At 32.3% G+C, this 14825-nt stretch overlaps 1 long non-coding RNA gene across 1 annotated transcript in view; it reads left to right on the plus strand.

Moving 5' to 3' along the window:
* The window catches only part of LOC145245924 (uncharacterized), a 46876-nt gene that overhangs the window by 14948 nt on the left and 17103 nt on the right, over positions 1–14825 (plus strand). The window contains exon 2 of the long non-coding RNA XR_013863048.1: positions 7034–7162. This is a non-coding gene — a long non-coding RNA (uncharacterized LOC145245924). The remainder of the gene's footprint in view (positions 1–7033; positions 7163–14825) is intronic.

The raw sequence follows: 14825 nt of genomic DNA on the forward strand, positions 1-14825 counted from the left end.
TTATAAATTTGAAATTTTTATGTCAAACATAAACTTAAAATTTTTATGTCAATTATAAATTTGAAATTTTTATGTCAATCATAAATTTGAAATTTTTATGTCAATTATAAATTTAAAATTTTTATGTCAATTATAAACTTAAACTTTTTATGTCAATCATAAATTTGAAATTTTTATGTCAATTATAAATTTGAAATTTTTATGTCAATTATAAATTTTAAATTTTTATGTCAATTATAAATTTGAAATTTTTATGTCAATTATAAACTTAAAATTTTTATGTCAATCATAAACTTAAAATTTTTATGTCAGTTATAAATTTGAAATTTTTATGTCAATCATAAATTTAAAATTTTTATGTCAATTATAAATTTGAAATTTTTATGTCAATCATAAATTTGAAATTTTTATGTCAATTATAAATTTGAACTTTTTATGTCAATTATAAACTTAAAATTTTTATGTCAATCATAAACTTAAAATTTTTATGTCAATTATAAATTTGAAATTTTTATGTCAATTATAAACTTAAAATTTTTATGTCAATTATAAATTTGAAATTTTTATGTCAATTATAAATTTGAAAGTTTTATGTCAATTATAAATTTAAAATTTTTATGTCAATTATAAATTTGAAATTTTTATGTCAATTATAAACTTAAAATTTTTATGTCAATTATAAATTTGAAATTTTTATGTCAATTATAAACTTAAAATTTTTATGTCAATTATAAATTTAAAATTTTTATGTCAATTATAAATTTAAAATTTTTATGTCAATTATAAACTTAAAATTTTTATGTCAATTATAAATGTGATGTTTTCATGTTAATCATGAATTTGATCTTTTTATCAAGTATAAATTTGAAATTTTTATGTCAATTATAAATTTTAAATTTTTATGTCAATTATAAGTTAAGTAAATTCCTTTTTAAGTTATTTTTTCTGAGTTGGTTTGGTTGGTTTGTTTTATGTCATGTCAACCCTTCAGGTTATTTAATCACATCCAAATTTCTTTGGTAAAAATTTATCGTGTGCATTTAATTGAACACACATTGCTCTTTTAATAGTAACTTGGTAATTTTTATTAGCTGGGGAGAATTTCTCAATAATAAACACAAGATCATTTGCATACTCCCTCTTCCCTTTATCTCTCTCTCTCTCTCTCTCTCTCTCTCTCTCTCTCTCTCTACTAATATAACGTTTCATTAATTAAATTTAATTAAAAACAAAGTCTTATTTATTGAAAATTGGTAATTGAATCTGTTATGACGTGCCCATTATTATATGAAAGTATCAAACTCTATATTTATATAGACTTTTACAAATGTCTAACAGTTTAAATGCTAATTTGGCGAGACATTCAATATTTTTCTTCACTTTACATTAAGAAGTTATTCATACCATCTTATATGATCTTTGCAATATGTATAAAATTTGACGCTTTATAATTTATAATCATTTCGCTCCTTTAAGAAGTAATTTCTAAAATATTGAGCGCTATCTGGTAAATAAAAAAAAATGGTTGTCGGCTTGGCCTTGTGTGAGGTGGCGACATGGTTGCTTGATCACTATAGATCATCTTAGTAACGTCGTCCTTTATAAACGTTAAATTTCTCTTAATTCTCCAGGCGGTTGGCAGTGGCCTAGGGGTAACATTCTTTGCAAATGGAGTCAAGGGTAACTTTATGGTAGGGTTCAAATCCTCTGACCAGCAAAAATCATTAATTCCTGCACTGATGATTTCGAAAGCTTCAAACACTAGTGTCTGGAAGTATAATATATATATATATATATATATATATATATATATATATATATATATATATATATATAGATAGATAGATAGATAGATAGATAGATAGATAGATATGCCACCCATTGAATCGTTAATGAAAATAAAATTTACAATCCTTTCTGCAATATCACTAATACAAACACAAATAAACTTCAGTCTATGTCTGACTTGTACACCACGATTCAGTAATGGATATCCAACAGTCTTTGCTTCACCGTCATTCAATGATGCATCTAAATAAGACGTGCAATACTTTGGCACACTCCTCTATTGTCACTGCCCTGATTTGTGCTGTGATAATTGTCTTCAGCCGAGGAATAGTCTGGAGGTTGTTTTGATGGATATTATCTTTGAGATAACCCCAAAGATAAAAAGTTGGGGGGATTAAGGTTTCGTGAGTGTGAAACCTATTCAGGATCACATCTCTTGCTGATAAGATGATTACCAAAGTGCCCTCGCATATCACTGCACAACAATAAAACAAAGACTGTTAGACATTTATAACTTAAACTTGGTGGACAAGTTAGGCAAAGAGTGAAGTTTATTTGTAACAAATATGGTTGAATTTCAAATAAGACTGAGGATTATATTAACGATTTCATGGGTGGCAGTTTTGGGGGTCACTGTATATGTATGATGCTATTTACATAGTATTATTACGATATGTGTCTGCTAATATTGTCACTGAAGATCAATAGCTTCCATTGGTTCCGGCCAATTTCACAAGGAATGGGAGAATACGGCGTCTATTGATGTCTGAGGTTATTCCAAGAGTTAACAGCTTAATATTTTTTACACCTTGTGTTGATGTTGTCTAAGTAAATATGGTCGGAGAAATAGGCCGGTTTAAATAACAGCTATGAAAATAATGGATCCCCTCCTGTTCTTTTCCGCTTTCACTTTTAAAGGGTTTCCGGGTTGTTTGTAATGGCCCTCGATTTTTTATTTTTTATTTATTTTATTTTATTTTTTTACAAAAAAGAAAAGAAAAAAAAGGAAAGAGAGCTGTTCATCAGAAGATCACCAGGTAAATAATATTTATAGATATAATGAAATTAGAACAAGAAAGAAGAGAGAGAGAGAGAGAGAGAGAGAGAGAGAGAGAGAGATGGGGGTGGAATGATGTACAAAGTAACTGACCCTTAGTCTGAAAAAAAAAAGCAAAGGGGGCGAAGGTTTTCGTCGTACCATTTCCTGTGTTCACTACCAAGAAGCCATAAAAGGTGATGGGAGAGATCATCTTTCGATATATATATATATTCTCGCGCCGTAAAACCCCCGAACTTACGTCACTCGATTTAAGGAACATCAAATTACAGAAACCACTCGTAGATCACATAGACTATGACTAACGAATTTTCCTTTTTATTTTTAATATATAATGGATGCTTATATATTATAATAACGAATATTGAATTTCAAGTGAAACAAATGGTACCTACACAGGCGGCAACAAGAAAGTCCATACTTGTAATTTTTCCAAAAATTGCAAAATTAAGCTAAATTTAATGTAACTGTTTAAACAAACTATACCTCATTTGATTGGCCCTTTATTCTTCTATAATTTTACCTGTTCATATTTGACTTTTAATTGAAATATTTTAGTGTTCACCTCAATTTAAAAAAAATAATTTCAAATTGAGGAGGCAAAAAGAAAGTCCGCACAATGGAAAATTGTTATTTAAATGTCACTTTAGGACATTAATGCAACACAAATACAACAGGAACACAATGAACTAGTTAACATTTAGTAGCATAGCCCTTCTGCAATTTGACAGCCTACAATCTTTTTGGAATTCCTTGAATTAGTCTGCAACAAACTCCGGTGGAAGGGCATCCTACTTTTCTTTAATTTTTTCCAAAGTTCTTCCAAATTTGAAATTTTATCATAGTGTAGCTGTTTCTTGTTGTAATGCCACACGTTTTCGATAGGATTGAAGTCTGAAGATTGTGCAGTCCAATCCAAACACAGAATATCATGCTCTTCTAGGAACCTCTTGACATTGCCAGCTGTGTGAATGGGAGCATTATCCTGCATGAAGATGGAACTATCACCCAAATTCCAACCAAAGTAGCGTAGAAAATACTCAGTCAACATATTAATGTACGTGATCGAATTAATTCGACCTTGCAAGCGAACTATAGGCCCTGGACTAATAATGCCCCACACCAAAACTGAACCTCCACCACCTTGCAGCGTTGAAACTGAGCACCTAGGATTAAATTCTTCATCTTTCTTCCAACGGACATACTGCCTACTATCACTGCCTTGCCTATTGAACTTGTTTTTATCGCTAAAAATCACTTTTGACCAATATGAAGAGTCATGATCTTCATTGCATCTGACAAAGTCCAGACGGCGCTTTCTGTTTTTCCAGAAATCATTGGCTTGCATCTTGCAACATATCCTTGCAAATTAAATTCCTTTAATCTGTTCTTGACAGTAGAAAGATAGCACTTTTTAACAAGATTGCACTGTTGTTGGATTTGGAGAGCTGTTTCAAATCTGTTTCTTAGGCTGCGGATCTTGATATCATTGTCTTCCCTATTAGAAGTATCTCTAGTACGACCAGATTTAGGGACATCACGAACATTACCGTTGTTTTGGTGCTTTTGCACAGTCTTTTGTACTGTTTTCTCATCACATTTAAATCTGCGGCCGATTTCTCGATTGGATAAACCAGAAAGGTGGAGATTAATGAGCTACTGACGATCACTAAGAGAAAGTCGTGGCATATGGACTAAATATTACATTGTATAACCTGGAATAACAGCAATTATGATTAGAGATGCTTTGTTTCCTGTTAGTGGATATTTTAAACTGATTTTGGGGCGATAATTTAAGCTGGTTTTAAGCGAATTTGTTGCTGCGGACTTTCTTTTTGCCTCCTCAATTTGAAGCTATTTTTTTAAATTGACGTGAACACTAATAATATTTCAATTAAAAGTCAAATATGAACAGGTAAAATTATAGAAGAATAAAAGGCGAATCAAATGAAGTATAGTTTGTTTAAACAGTTACATTAAATTTAGTTTAAATTTGCAGTTTTTGAAAAAATTACAAGTGCAGACTTTCTTCTTGCCAGTACTGTACGTTATTGTCACGACTTAAATAGTAACATATCCAAAAATTACGAAAGACGATAAGGTAGAAAAATAGTTGATGAAAGAAGAAATTTGTAAAATGAAGCGAAATCACTATATTATATTTATTAGAAAAAAAAGTTGACAGGGGAAATAATTCTGTTTATGTCACGTAATGATGTAATTCAAAATATCAGATAATTTTTATTCTGCATCTAAACTTTATCGAAAACTGTTTTTCATTAATAATTATTTTCCTACTTCATCGTTTTCCGTAACTTTTGAATATGTTACTATTTGTGACATAGGTTGTGAGATATTCTCTCACCTCGGTTTTGCCCAAGGCAGAATGAAAGAAAACAATCAGAAATCACAACAGGATTACCTCTAAACTTCAACGTAAATTTTGTTAAGTAAAAAAATCCAAATAGCAAAATATGTGTCATCTTTTGCTATTTGTTGAGCTGGGCTGGTAACATCCGGAAAGGGTAATAGTTCATAGTTTATCTTCACGTAATGCTGGATACAATACTCTTCTGTCAAAGAAAAGTTGCAACAGGGCGATGAGTTAAGTGATGCCTTCCAAAGATGAATGCTGCTAGTCCGGCAGTCTTCATAGAGTTCACTGTGCATAACCATCCAAATGGCGGACAAAGGACAAGTCAAAATGTAGACCATAATTTCGTCTCTGAGAGACATTATGAATAATGATGAAAGTCAATCAATTCACAGAGCACAACAGTGTGCAACGAATATAATATTTCGCCCAACATAAAGGCATTGTTGTTTTCAAATGATAATAACATTTCACCCCACATTAGGGTATAATGTGTCTCAATGACACAAAGGGGTTTTGAGGCTACAAGAAGCCTCGAGTGAGTTTTCGTACGTCCATTCTGACCTGTTTGTCTCTGGGAAAACTGCCGGGCTGAAAAGATAAATTTAGCTCCAAGAATAACCTCGGCAGTTAGTAAGAAAAAACAATCTGATAGGTTCAAACAAAATCATGGGCGGACAAGCCGACCAATGAGGAGCCTGCTTATTTCTGCAGAATTTCTTACAAGGTACCATTTGTTTTACTTGAAATTCAATATTTTTTAGTTTGTATAATATAGAAACAACATCTATTGTTTTACTAATGAGCCACCGCTTATCAAGTCCAAAAGGCACTCCAGAGCAAGGGTTAATGAGATGACTACTTTGACAGTTGAACGATGATGAATATTATAAGAGGATTGAAAATAATGAAATGAATAAAATTTGATAATTTATCCCTTAACCACAAGTGCCTTTTGGACTTAATAGGTAGTGACTTATTAGTAAAACAATATATATTAAAAATGAAATGCATGTATCTATTGACATCAGATTTGAAGATGATCATGTTGTAGTCCTCAGGGAAGAAATCTTGTGGCAACATGCTCCACTAATGGAAAAGTCTTGGAAAGATTTCACAAACTACTCATAGATCACATGGTCTGTGACTAATGGACTTACTTTTATTTTTAATATATATATTATAATAATGAGTCTTCATTTATCAAGGCCGAAAGGCATTCGAAGATAAATGTTAACGAGATGGATGGATTGTCAGTTGGATGATGAAGAAAATTATTATTTGAAGATGATGTATGCAATGAACAAATGGGGAGAGTTTATGACAAGTACTTATTTACATTGAATTCGTTGTATTTGCAGGGAATCAGTCCTGTGGAAATGTGTTTCATTAAGGTACTCATCTGGAACATGACTCAAGGTCATGTCGGTATCTTCTGACAGTTTAGAGTAAGCTGCTGAAAAAACATCCGGAAATAAATGACACGATTAGCCAATCAACAATCAGGTATCAACAGACGATGTTTTCGTTAAGAAAAATAAAAATTTTTTTAATTTTTCCGATGCTTCTTTTGGCAAAAAAAAAAAAATTGTTTTTTGACGTTATAAAAGATCTTTAGGTATTTCACATGAAAAGAAAAATTAACATTTGATTTTCGTTCATAGATTTTTGTCCATGTTTTCATCTTAAAAATTATTTTTTAAAAATATTTGTTGAAAAAAATGTTAATATGCTTTTCTTGGTAAAAGAGTTTATTGCATATAACTAAACTGATATTAAATCTTTCTTATCTTGTGTTAATGTTTTGTTTTCAGTGTTTCTGGCCGTGTTCTCGTTGGCTTTTTCCAGCAACTTTTCCGACTGCTTACCATAATGTGCGTGTGTGCCTACCCCTGCTTCCAAATATGCGCCGCCATGTCGCTATATCCAATAGAAATACCTTGGTAAGAAGAACTCGTGTCTTGCTTTTGTGGATTTGGAGAAAAATTTCCCTCTCTCCTCATCACACTTCCTCTCCTTCCTCTCTTCTCATCTTTCAAAAAGGATTTTCCCTGTTTCAACTGAACACAAAACAGATACTATATACTGATACTAGCCCAAAGATCAAAGAAGCGTAGTTTAGTTCAATTTTTTTACCAAAAGTTAAAAAAAAAAACACCCATCGTTCCTTGAAAAATTTTGTACCTGGTGACCACCAAAAGAATGAATATTGACGGAAAAGGTGCCCATATTCTATCTAAGGCAGAATACATCAGCTTTGTGAGTGTGTCTTATGTAGTTTATGACTTTTAGCTGGACACACATAGACAAACAACTGCTCTTTATATATAATAGGGGGATTGCATTGTTATGATGACTGAACTTATACATGCATGACCTGAAAGTTTCAGCTCTCTGTTGCAGATATTGACGGTGCAAGACTGAGACTCTAAGAAAGCAACCCCTGTCATGAACATGTGTCAGAAGCAGAGATGCCTCATCAAATTCTTCCAAGCAGAAAAAATTGAACCGATCAACATTTACAGGCGCCTGTTGAACGTTTACAAAACCAACGCAGTTGATGTCAGCACAATTAGATGGGTTCGACGATTTCAGATTAGCGACAGAGATATGAGTGGCAAAGCCTACTCCAAACTTTTATGAGCAAGGCATCAAAAAAGGCTGACAAAAGCGCACTGCGAATGATGGTGACTATGTAGAAAAAATAAATTCTGGAACATAAAAGAGTCCCTCATTTTAATGGTACCACTCCTGTCTTCATAGCTCTTCAACGTTTTAGTGTTATAGTAAAAAAATAAGGGACCTTATTTTTGGAATGACCCTTGTGGCTGCCAAAATCCATGGCTATCCTGCAAACTTTCAAAGTTTAATCAGATTTATATCATAATTATCTGAAAGTTTCTTTAAAGGATGCATTGCAATTTAACTAATCTCAATGACATGCAATACGGTTTCCGTCCTGCTGGACCTACAGTTAATGTGCTAACTGTAATATCACACTGGATTAGTGAATCTCTTGATGGAGGTTTCATCAAATGCTTTTAACAAGGTATGGCATAGAGGTCTACTTCACAAGACTGCCAGCTATGGAATAGCTGAAAATGTCCTCTCAGTTATTAAACTCCTTCTCTCTGATAGGTTTATATGAGTAGTTGTTGATAGGCAGAGACCAGAAGCTCACAGTATCAATGCTGCCGTCCCTCAGGATTCCCTCCTAGACCGAACTCCCTTCCTGATCTTCATCAATTATATTCCTTGCCAATTTTTTTACAAAAACACTTATCTAGCTACAACCACTATCAACAATTTCCCTCACTCTCTGTCTATGCCTAAATCTAAACACAGATTCCATGAACAAAGCTTTTTTTCCTAGAAAAGCCCATCTGTGGAACACTGTTCTGCTAGCATGCTTTCTAGCTGACTACAACAATGTCGTCTTCAAGTCTAATGTGAACAAGTTCCTGTTGAGCCATCCTCTTAAATGATCATTATACCCAATTTCCATCCATAGCAGTAACTATGTGTAGTTCGGATGACTACCATATACCCATTAATCCTTATCCTCAAGTGGTCTCCAGGCCTTGATAAGTGGTTATTCCCAAGTATGAAAAAAAACAAAAAAAAAAAAAACTGCCAGCTGAATTGCGTTGCCTGATGAACTTTGAGCTGTATGATGCAGTTGTGTCAATATTGGCTTCTCACTTTGTGCTCCCTCGTGTAATTTGAGATAAAGGTAATGTTTGAAGCCATATCAAACTGAAAACGAACTGCATTGCTATTTTCCACATGATCAATTTTCAGTGTCACAGACACAGAAAATATATGTATGTATTTTTATTTCTTCCGACCTGTGTTTTTCTTGAATTTATTGCCAAACTAATAGGTCATAAAATATGCTTAAATATATCTTAATTCATGCAGACTTCATACTTATTATTTATTACACAGCCAAGTGAATATGTTCTACCTAATATATAGTATTGATTTCACAAGTTAAAAAAAATGACTTGGGTGCCATCAACTAGAATCGAAACCAAAACATTTAGCGCTGCAGCTGTGTTTTCTACTGATGTAAATATTGAGAGATAGGTAGGAAAGATTTAATATTAAACTACTTGAAGAAATGAATTTGAATTTGGGCATGCACAGAAAGGAATAGAAATACATCGGCAAGCTGGAATGAACAATTTGCATTTCAACTTGCCGATATATATGTCTGTACGCGTTATTCATCCATCCAAACAAAGATTTTATTCATTATAAACCATATATGATTACTATTTCCTGTTAATTTCAATATTGTGATCAGTAGTTTAAGATTTCATCGGTTAAATATTTAAACATAGACGCACAAACAGACAGATACACACATACATCTACTGTTTTATTTATATAGATTTAAATGACTTGTGTGTGTATGTGTGTGTATGTGTGTGTATGCGTGTGTGTGTGTTCTGAGGATTACAAAAACCTTCTTTATTAATTATTAGTTATTTCATAATTAATTAATTATTAGCATTTAGGAATTAAAGCTGACATTTATGCTTCTTAGTGGGTAAAAGTGGGAGAAAATGCATCTTGTTGCAACTCCAATAAGCAACTCGAAGGTTCTTTGTTAGAGCTTTGTTACCCTTTGCTCAGACACTACTCGTTGTTGTAAATGGCTTAGTAGACTGCTCTATCACCATGTTGTCCTGTTTAATGAATTGGCACTCTGTAGTGAGAACTTTGACCTTTTAATCCTGGTCCATTCTTGAAAGTAAAGTCAGTTTGCAGATAACATATCCACAAATCATCAACGCTGTTAGTTGTTGTAAAAGTTGCTGATTCAAAGTGTCTGTATAAAAGTTGCTGATTCAAAGTGTCTGTATAAAAGTTGCTGATTCAAAGTTGCTGTATAAAAGTTGCTGATTCAAAGTTGCTGATTAAAAGTTGCTGATTCAAAGTTGCTATATAAAAGTTGTTGATTCAAAGTTGCTGTATAAAAGTTGCTGATTCAAAGCTGCTGTATAAAAGTTGCTGATTCAAAGTTGCTGTATAAAAGTTGCTGATTCAAAGCTGCTGTATAAAAGTTGCTGATTCAAAGCTGCTGTATAAAAGTTGCTGATTCAAAGTTGCTGATTCAAAGTTGCTATATAAAAGTTGTTGATTCAAAGTTGCTGTATAAAAGTTGCTGATTCAAAGCTGCTGTATAAAAGTTGCTGATTCAAAGCTGCTGTATAAAAGTTGCTGATTCAAAGCTGCTGATTAAAAGTTGCTGATTCAAAGTTGCTGTATAAAAGTTGCTGATTCAAAGCTGCTGTATAAAAGTTGCTGATTCAAAGCTGCTGTATAAAAGTTGCTGATTCAAAGTTGCTGTATAAAAGTTGCTGATTCAAAGCTGCTGTATAAAAGTTGCTGATTCAAAGCTGCTGTATAAAAGTTGCTGATTAAAAGTTGCTGATTCAAAGTTGCTATATAAAAGTTGTTGATTCAAAGTTGCTGTATAAAAGTTGCTGATTCAAAGCTGCTGTATAAAAGTTGCTGATTCAAAGTTGCTGTATAAAAGTTGCTAATTCAAAGCTGCTGTATAAATGTTGCTGATTCAAAGTTGCTGATTCAAAGTTGCTATATAAAAATTGTTGATTCAAAGTTGCTGTATAAATGTTGCTGATTCAAAGTGTCTGTATAAAAGTTGCTGATTCAAAGTTGCTGTATAAAAGTTGCTGATTCATAGTGTCTGTATAAAAGTTGCTGATTCAAAGTTGCTGTATAAAAGTTGCTGATTCAAAGTTGCTGATTCAAAGTTGCTATATAAAAATTGTTGATTCAAAGTTGCTGTATAAAAGTTGCTGATTCAAAGTGTCTGTATAAAAGTTGCTGATTCAAAGTTGCTGTATAAAAGTTGCTGATTCAAAGTCTCTGTATAAGAGTTGCTGATTCAAAGTTGCTGTATAAAAGTTGCTGATTCAAAGTTGCTGTATAAAAGTTGCTGATTCAAAGCTGCTGTGTAAAAGTTGCTGATTCAAAGTTGCTGTATAAAAGTTGCTGATTCAAAGTGTCTGTATAAAAGTTGATGATTCAAAGTTGCTGATTCAAAGTTGCTATATAAAAGTTGTTGATTCAAAGTTGCTGTATAAAAGTTGCTGATTCAAAGCTGCTGTATAAAAGTTGCTGATTCAAAGTTGCTGTATAAAAGTTGCTGATTCAAAGCTGCTGTATAAAAGTTGCTGATTCAAAGTTGCTGATTAAAAGTTGCTATATAAAAATTGTTGATTCAAAGTTGCTGTATAAAAGTTGCTGATTCAAAGTTGCTGTATAAAAGTTGCTGATTCAAAGTTGCTGTATAAAAGTTGCTGATTCAAAGTCTCTGTATAAAAGTTGCTGATTCAAAGTTGCTGTATAAAAGTTGCTGATTCAAAGTTGCTGTATAAAAGTTGCTGATTCAAAGCTGCTGTATAAAAGTTGCTTATTCAAAGTTGCTGTATAAAAGTTGCTGATTCAAAACTGCTGTATAAAAGTTGCTGATTCAAAGCTGCTGTATAAAAGTTGCTGATTCAAAGCTGCTGTATAAAAGTTGCTGATTCAAAGTTGCTGTATAAAAGTTGCTGATTCAAAGCTGCTGTATAAAAGTTGCTGATTCAAAGCTGCTGTATAAAAGTTGCTGATTAAAAGTTGCTGATTCAAAGTTGCTATATAAAAGTTGTTGATTCAAAGTTGCTGTATAAAAGTTGCTGATTCAAAGTTGCTGTATAAAAGTTGCTGATTCAAAGTTGCTGTATAAAAGTTGCTGATTCAAAGCTGCTGTATAAAAGTTGCTGATTCAAAGTTGCTGATTCAAAGTTGCTATATAAAAATTGTTGATTCAAAGTTGCTGTATAAAAGTTGCTGATTCAAAGTGTCTGTATAAAAGTTGCTGATTCAAAGTTGCTGTATAAAAGTTGCTGATTCAAAGTGTCTGTATAAAAGTTGCTGATTCAAAGTTGCTGTATAAAAGTTGCTGATTCAAAGTTGCTGATTCAAAGTTGCTATATAAAAATTGTTGATTCAAAGTTGCTGTATAAAAGTTGCTGATTCAAAGTGTCTGTATAAAAGTTGCTGATTCAAAGTTGCTGTATAAAAGTTGCTGATTCAAAGTGTCTGTATAAAAGTTGCTGATTCAAAGTTGCTGTATAAAAGTTGTTGATTCAAAGTTGCTGTATAAAAGTTGCTGATTCAAAGTCTCTGTATAAAAGTTGCTGATTCAAAGTTGCTGTATAAAAGTTGCTGATTCAAAGTTGCTGTATAAAAGTTGCTGATTCAAAGCTGCTGTATAAAAGTTGCTGATTCAAAGTTGCTGTATAAAAGTTGCTGATTCAAAGTGTCTGTATAAAAGTTGCTGATTCAAAGTTGCTGTATAAAAGTTGCTGATTAAAGTGTCTTTATAAAAGTTGCTGATTCAAAGTTGCTGTATAAAAGTTGCTGATACAAAGTTGCCGATTCAAAGTTGCTGTATAAAAATTGTTGATTCAAAGTTGCTGTATAAAAGTTGCTGATTCAAAGCTGCTGTATAAAAGTTGCTGAATCAAAGTTGCTGTATAAAAGTTGCTGATTCAAAGTCTCTGTATAAAAGTTGCTGATTCAAAGTTGCTGTATAAAAGTTGCTGATTCAAAGTTGCTGTATAAAAGTTGCTGATTCAAAGCTGCTGTATAAAAGTTGCTGATTCAAAGTTGCTGTATAAAAGTTGCTGATTCAAAGTGTCTGTATAAAAGTTGCTGATTCAAAGTTGCTGATTCAAAGTTGCTATATAAAAGTTGCTGATTCAAAGTTGCTGTATAAAAGTTGCTGATTCAAAGTTGCTGTATAAAAGTTGCTGATTCAAAGCTGCTGTATAAAAGTTGCTGATTCAAAGTTGCTGTATAAAAGTTGCTGATTCAAAGTGTCTGTATAAAAGTTGCTGATTCAAAGTTGCTGTATAAAAGTTGCTGATACAATGTTGCCGATTCAAAGTTGCTATATAAAAATTGTTGATTCAAAGTTGCTGTATAAAAGTTGCTGATTCAAAGTTGCTGTATAAAAGTTGCTGATTCAAAGTTGCTGTATAAAAGTTGCTGATTCAAAGTCTCTGTATAAAAGTTGCTGATTCAAAGTTGCTGTATAAAAGTTGCTGATTCAAAGTTGCTGTATAAAAGTTGCTGATTCAAAGCTGCTGTATAAAAGTTGCTGATTCAAAGTTGCTGTATAAAAGTTGCTGATTCAAAGTGTCTGTATAAAAGTTGCTGATTCAAAGTTGCTGATTCAAAGTTGCTATATAAAAGTTGTTGATTCAAAGTTGCTGTATAAAAGTTGCTGATTCAAAGCTGCTGTATAAAAGTTGCTGATTCAAAGTTTCTGTATAAAAGTTGCTGATTCAAAGTTGCTGATTCAAAGTTGCTATATAAAAGTTGTTGATTCAAAGTTGCTGTATAAAAGTTGCTGATTCAAAGCTGCTGTATAAAAGTTGCTGATTCAAAGTTGCTGTATAAAAGTTGCTGTTTCAAAGCTGCTGTATAAAAGTTGCTGATTCAAAGTTGCTGTATAAAAGTTGCTGATTCAAAGTTGCTGATTCAAAGTTGCTATATAAAAATTGTTGATTCAAAGTTGCTGTATAAAAGTTGCTGATTCAAAGTGTCTGTATAAAAGTTGCTGATTCAAAGTTGCTGTATAAAAGTTGCTGATTCAAAGTGTCTGTATAAAAGTTGCTGATTCAAAGTTGCTGGTTTAAAGGTCTGATTCAAAGTTGCTGTATAAAAGTTGCTGATTCAAAGCTGCTGTATAAAAGTTGCTGATTCAAAGTTGCTGTATAAAAGTTGCTGATTCAAAGTGTCTGTATAAAAGTTGCTGATTCAAAGTTGCTGATTCAAAGTTGCTATATAAAAATTGTTGATTCAAAGTGGCTGTATAAAAGTTGCTGATTCAAAGTGTCTGTATAAAAGTTGCTGATTCAAAGTGTCTGTATAAAAGTTGCTGATTCAAAGTTGCTGTATAAAAGTTGCTGATTCAAAGTTGCTGATTCAAAGTTGCTATATAAAAATTGTTGATTCAAAGTTGCTGTATAAAAGTTGCTGATTCAAAGTTTCTGTATAAAAGTTGCTGATTCAAAGTTGCTGTATAAAAGTTGCTGATTCAAAGTGTCTGTATAAAAGTTGCTGATTCAAAGTTGCTGTATAAAAGTTGCTGATTCAAAGTTGCTGTATAAAAGTTGCTGATTCAAAGCTGCTGTATAAAAGTTGCTGATTCAAAGTTGCTGTATAAAAGCTGCTGATTCAAAGTTGCTGATTCAAAGTTGCTATATAAAAGTTGTTGATTCAAAGTTGCTGTATGAAAGTTGCTGATTCAAAGCTGCTGTATAAAAGTTGCTGATTCAAAGTTGCTGTATAAAAGTTGCTGATTCAAAGCTGCTGTATAAAAGTTGCTGATTCAAAGTTTCTGTATAAAAGTTGCTGATTCAAAGTTGCTGATTCAAAGTTGCTATATAAAAGTTGTTGATTCAAAGTTGCTGTATAAAAGTTGCTGATTCAAAGCTGCTGTATAAAAGTTGCTGATTCAAAGTTGCTGTATAAAAGTTGCTGATTCAAAGCTGCTGTATAAAAGTTGCTGATTCAAAG

Source organism: Euprymna scolopes, chromosome 23 (assembly GCF_053919585.1).
Source record: "Euprymna scolopes isolate OS-2025 chromosome 23, ASM5391958v1, whole genome shotgun sequence".
In the NCBI taxonomy this organism is placed as follows: domain Eukaryota; kingdom Metazoa; phylum Mollusca; class Cephalopoda; order Sepiida; family Sepiolidae; genus Euprymna; species Euprymna scolopes.